Source organism: Chiloscyllium plagiosum, chromosome 1, assembly GCF_004010195.1.
Source record: "Chiloscyllium plagiosum isolate BGI_BamShark_2017 chromosome 1, ASM401019v2, whole genome shotgun sequence".
Taxonomy (NCBI): Eukaryota; Metazoa; Chordata; class Chondrichthyes; order Orectolobiformes; family Hemiscylliidae; genus Chiloscyllium; species Chiloscyllium plagiosum.
The window spans coordinates 102,681,779-102,688,203 of record NC_057710.1 but is presented as its reverse complement, the minus strand read 5'-3'; positions in this window follow the sequence as shown (position 1 = coordinate 102,688,203).

The window sequence follows — 6,425 nt, the reverse complement described above, 5'->3', positions numbered from 1 at the left end:
GGAGGGGGATGAAGGTGAGTCCTTTGCTGAGGACTGATCGTTCGTCCTCAGTGAGGGGGAGGTCTGGAGGGATGGTGAAAACTCGGCAGGGCTGGGAGCTGGGATCTGGTGTGGGTGTGGAGCTGGGAGTGGGGGCGGAACCTGTAGCTGGATTGGGTGTGGTGGTGGGGGTAACGGGGGTGGAGTCATGGCACCATTGGTCTTGTCATTGCCTAGTTGATTTGCTCATAGATCTTCCAGAAAAATGGCAGCTTGGGTTTCTTGCCAATTCTCTAACTGGTAGGCAAGAGACCCAATGCTTCAAGATGATTCTAACCGATAAAGTTTGCATATGTGTCTTGATTGATAGTATGGTATGCAGATGAGTGAAATACAAAGTATGTAGGATTAGAGATTCAGTTGATGCGATATGGCATTTGAAGATATGTACACTGATCTGAACCACTCATCACATCATTGATCATCTGCATTGTGTCCCTGGGGCTTGACTGCTGCCATTAACTGGTAATACAGCTTTGATACCATTTACCTGAAGGGCCTTCTGCCCATTTATGGAGGGGAAATATGCGAATAGAATGTATAGAATCCCTACAGTGTGGAAACAGGCCCTTCGAACCAACAGGTCCACACAGACCCTCCGAACAGTATCGCACCCAAACCCGTTCCCCATTACTCTACATTTACCCCTGACTAATGCACCTAACCTACATATCCCTGAACACTGGGCAATTTAGCGTGGCCAATTCATCTAACCTCCATATCTTTGCATTGTGGAAGGAAACCAGAGTACCCGGAGGAAACACATGGATCATATCTTTTCTCAGATGGATAGAGCTGGATGGATAGCAAATATTGTGCGAGTTTGGGATATGGTGTTTGAAGTAAGGGATATTTTATTAATAAAATCGCGTTGAACGGCAAACTGATTTTTTGTCCTTTTTTTCTCCTCACCAACGAGAGTCCTTGGGTAAAGGGTTTTTAGTACATAAGCTGGTAAAAGGGTTGAAAGCATGGTAACAACATTATGTTTAGGTTTTTAGCCTTTCAATGGCATGCTCAGAACTGACTGCAAATTGTAATGTTTTAATTTAGATGCACCCTAAAATTTTGAACTGTACCTACTTGGGAAGGAATGGGTAAGTTGTGATTTCTTGACCTTTTTCTCAGCATAAACAAATTTCATGACAAAATTCTGTAGAAAATAATGGTGAAGACTTCCAGTGAATTATATATCTTTGCCATCTTTTATAAACTGAAATGCCTTAAAATCTTATTTCCTTTTTTAAAAAAAAATTGAATGGTACATATTAGATGAATATGCTTTGAAATACATTTGACATGTTCTAAAGCAAGGAGTTCTGTTACATTTTTTAGCCATTGCAGGAAATTTGTTCTGGTCACAATATTGACAATATAGTATATATGTATCAAAAAAATGCGTATTTTGGTCAAAGAGTAAATCTTTCAACAATAAAGGCAAAATGTGATTTGCATTACAACATAACCTGAACCACAGCATTTTCTCTTCTATAGTAAATGGAGATAAGCCTGTTAATACAATAAACAGATTTAAAAAGATGTTTAAACATATGCAGGCTCCCATGACTGAATCATGTGCTTCAAGCTGTCATGATATCACACCATTTGATTTATCCTGCAGTGCTATTATAATGTGATTCATATTACAATCTGTTTGGTTATATTCACAGCATGCAATATAATTATTGAATATTCCTATAATAAGGTTTTGAGAACTGACTCATATCTATAAGAATAGCTGATAGTTGTGACTTTAGATGAAGTTTCTTACACAATAAACATCAATGAAATGTTCTGAAAAGTTCAGTCCAGATGCTATTACCATTCTTTCCACCAGGAAGACAGCAATCTGAGAATAAATTTTCAGTGATGTCAATTTAAGTTGAGGAGAGAGGGAGATACTGACTCATTAATAATGTGTGAATTATAATGTGTTTTTGCAAGTTCTTGACATGATGTATTGGCCTGGAATTTTGGCCATGCAGCAACCCTTTCACCGGCACTAAATAGCCTACAATGTGTCAAAATGTCTAGCACAAAGAAGCACACATTTCCAGTTGAAAATGTGCCATTCACTATCCCAGTGAAGCCTATTGGTTGCAGAATAATTGATTTGCATGCAGGCCCTTTGTGTTTTGTTATATTATTTTTCAATTCTTAGCAATATATTTTACATGCCACCATATGCACAAGTTTCTAAGTCATTGTCTTTTTACCAAGAAAAGAATTATTTTCATAGTAGGAAGAGAAACATGGAGATGAGAAAATGTTTACCTCTCCATGCTTTATGTTACATTATCTCGCCACGTCTGAGAGATCTTGTGCGTTATATATTTAAGCAAATCTCAATAAATAATGTACAATAAATCTTGCCAGTCTAATAGTAAATTCTCCTGTGATTTATAGACCTGCAAAGACAGTAAACCTACATTTTCTGTACATTCACTTCAATAGCTGTTTCTCATAAATCATGCTCAGTTCTGTAAGAACTGGGACAACCATCCAATCCATCGACCAGTTTAGATAAATTGCACTACATCCAGTATTTGTGAGCAATGTTTAACCTAGGAAAACCTAACTACTGTTCTGCAAAACATCTTAAACATTACAGGTTGATGAAGAAGTGAATGTAATGTCATGTTGGAAGTCCAATGCACATCACATATGCACAGACAGCAATAGACTTAGATTCTAGATGCAATCAGGTTCAAGAAGGATGAATTGCGTACTTCTGCCCTGAATTGTTCTGTTATTCTGTTCTGTTACACTGCGACGTAGATAATAGTTAACTCGAGTCTTTTCTGAAATCGTTGCAGTTATTTTGAACTGAGTATTAAATATGTTTTCCCCAGCCAAATAATCACTGATCACAGTTACGTTGTTCTTTAATAATATATGGCTAATGGGAGTAATTTTAATGTAAGACTGAGCACATAATCAATAAATAACCTTTAGTGTATGGAACTAAATGAATCCAATAACTTTATTTGGTGCGAATGATCTGAAAATTCATCATTATTGGATATTCTTCTTTCTTCATAGAATTCAACATTTACTTTCAAAATGCCCAACTATTTTGTGGAAGTTTCATCATCCTTTTTGCAGCAGAGAGCGGCGGTAGCTGGACGGAAGTGAAGTCGGAGCACAAAGCCGGTCGGGAAGGTAAGTGATTGTTATTTGAGTGGAGAAGGAACCCGAGACATTACACGTGCAGTGTCTCCCACCCTCCCTCCTCCTCTAACCTAAAAAAAAAGGTAAGCTACTTAATGTTCTTGTTTTGGAGACTAAGTGTAGAGTTATGGCGGCGCAGGCAGTGGAATATTCCTCCTGCAGGATATTTGAGGTAGGGGTGACCACCGATGCTCCTGCCGACTTCATCTGCAGGAAGTGCAGCCAGCTCCAGCTCCTCACAGACCACGTTAGGGAACTGGAGCTGGAATTGGATGAACTGAGAATTATTCGAGAGGTTGAGAGGGTGATAGATAGAAGCTACAGGGTTGCTGGTCAGCCATTAGTATTTAACCTGGACAATATTTGTACCGACACTGAGACCAGTGATAGTCTGTTGGCGGGTTCTCATCCTGTCCAAGATGGATTCCAAATTATTTGTTTTGAAGTAATGTTTGACTGACTGCCCTGAACCAGGTTAGAAGCTCTATGCACACATTTTGGAATAGGTCACTGAATCTCTCTGTTTCACAGGCAGCTGTGAGGTTCAATAACACTGTAAATGACTTCAGATCTATTGGAAGCAATTTTCAGCGTAGCTCACTTCAATGTGTTGAATTTACTGACCTGAACAATAATCAGATTTTTGCTATATTTCATGAATTTGGCAAAAATAAGATGCGAACGATAATCATTCAACTGAACTATAATACCTTAAATCAATGTTGTTTATTCTATATTTATGGAACTAAAATATAATCTCCTGTCAAGATTTTCTAACATAGAAATAAAGCATGTACATTTTATTTTATCGAAGAAAGAACATAACTCTTGTGGTGATCAGAATTAGATATTCAATGTCAGGATTCAAAGCAATGTTTTGCCACTCCAATATTTTTAAAGTGGTTGGCTTCTGAACGATTACACATTCAGAGTGAGCAAACGAGTGAGCATACAAATAGAATTAGCGTTCTTATACATTCATATATAATTAATCAGTTTAATTTCTCACTGAAATGTGCGATCTTCAGCTATTTGCCAACAATTATAAAATGGCAATAATTCAACATGGACTGTGAATATTAAACTAAATGCATGAATTGTGATATCAAATTTTAGTGAACCATAATTTGAAAACTTCCAATTTTTAGAATGAAAGATATTTAATATGCAAAATAGAGAGTGTAAAAAAAAGCAACCAACATAATAGCGTGTCATGAAAAGTCAGAGGTTTCCAAAGAGCTTTGTGCCAAAGCAATGATGTATTTGTTTTAGTAATTGGAATATAACATGTAAAATATTCATGTTCTGAGTAATAATTAGACTTCATAATGAAGCTGACCTTGCAATACTTGCATTTTAAATGCTGATGCTGCACGAAATAATCAGATATTTGTGAGCATTTACAACGTGAAATAATTCGATACTGACTTTTATTCACAGCTGACACATGATAGAGTACAAAACTTTAAAGTACAGGAGGAGGCCATTGGCCATGTTGCATGCATCAGCTCCAAAAATGTCTCCCAAGCACATCTCATTTGCCAGCCCTCTTTGTTGCCATTTACAATCATAATTTCCAAACATATACCCAGTTCTCTTTTGAATCTTCATCCACAACTTTCCCAGCCAGTCAATTCCAATTCGTAACGACTCTCTAAACTCGTAACTCTCCTTATCTCACTCCTAGCTCTTTTGCTGACAACATTGAAATTAGAATTCCTTTGATGCTGTAAAGCCAACTAACGCAAACAGAGTATTCTTGTTTTACTCTGCAACTTTTCTCATACCTTTGAACAATACAATAAATTCACATTTTTGTCTGTTCTGCTCCAGGAACAATAAGCCTTGCAAGAACTGTAACAAACACTACAACGGAAAAAACAAGCAGAATGCTAGTCACCAGGATATATGAACATCCACTAGCCACAAAAGACATGACCCCAACATTAGTTTCTTATGTACTGATGAGGAAGTACGACACTTTGACTGAGTCTGCATATCCATCCGAAGAAATACCAAACAGAGACAAGCACAAGAATTCCTAGAAATATGGCATTCCCACCGGAACTCCATCAACATTTACAACTTCCCAAATATTGATTGGAAGCTCTTTTGATCAAGTAGATTGGATGGGGCGATGTTTGTGCAGTGTGTCCAGGAAGCTTTTCTAACTCAGTATTCCCAAATATTGATTGGAAGCTCTTTAGATCAAGTAGATTGGACGGGGCGGTGTTTGTGCAGTTTGTCCAGGAAGCTTTTCTAACTCAGTATGTAGATTGTCCGACCATATTGGTACTCGGTAACGAACCGGGACAAGTGATGGGCTTGTTAGTGGATGAGCATTTTGGTGATGGTGACCACAATTCTATGACTTTCACCTTGGTTATGGAGAGAGATAGGTGCATGCAACAGGGTAGGTTTTACAATTGGGGGAAGGGTAAAAACTATGCTGCAAGACAGGATCTGAGGAGCATAAGTTGGGAGCATAGGCTGTCAGGGAAGGATGTCATTGAAATGTGGAACTTTTTCAAGGAACAAATACAACGTGTCCTTGATATGTATGTACCTGTCAGGCAGGAAAGAGATGGTCGTGTGAGGGAACCTTGGTTGACGAGGGTGGTTGAATATCTTTTAAAAAGGAAGAAGGGGGCTTACATAAGGCTGAGGAAACAAGGTTCAGACAGAGCATTGGAGGGATACAGGATAGCCAGGAGGGAGCTGAAGAAAGGGATTAGGAGAGCTAAGAGAGGGCATGAAAAAACTTTGGCGGGTAGGATCAAGGATAACCCCAAGGCCTTTTATGCATATGTGAGAAACATGAGAATGACGAGAACGAGGGTAGGTCCGATCAAGGACAGTAGTGGGAGACTGTGTATTGAGTCGGAAGAGATAGTAGGGGTCTTGGATGAGTACTTTTCTTCAGTATTTACAAATGAGAGGGACTGTATTGTTGAAGAGAAGAGTATGAAACGGACTGGTAAGCTAGAGGAGATACTTGTTAGGAAGGAAGATGTGTTGGGCATTTTGAAAAACTTGAGGATAGACAAGTCCCCCGGGCCTGACGGGATATATCCTAGGATTATGTGGGAAGCAAGAGAGGAAATTGCAGAGCCGTTGGCAATGATCTTTTCGTCTTCACTGTTAGCGGGGGTGGTACCAGGGGACTGGAGAGTGGCAAATGTTGTGCCCCTGTTCAAAAAAGGGAATACGGATAA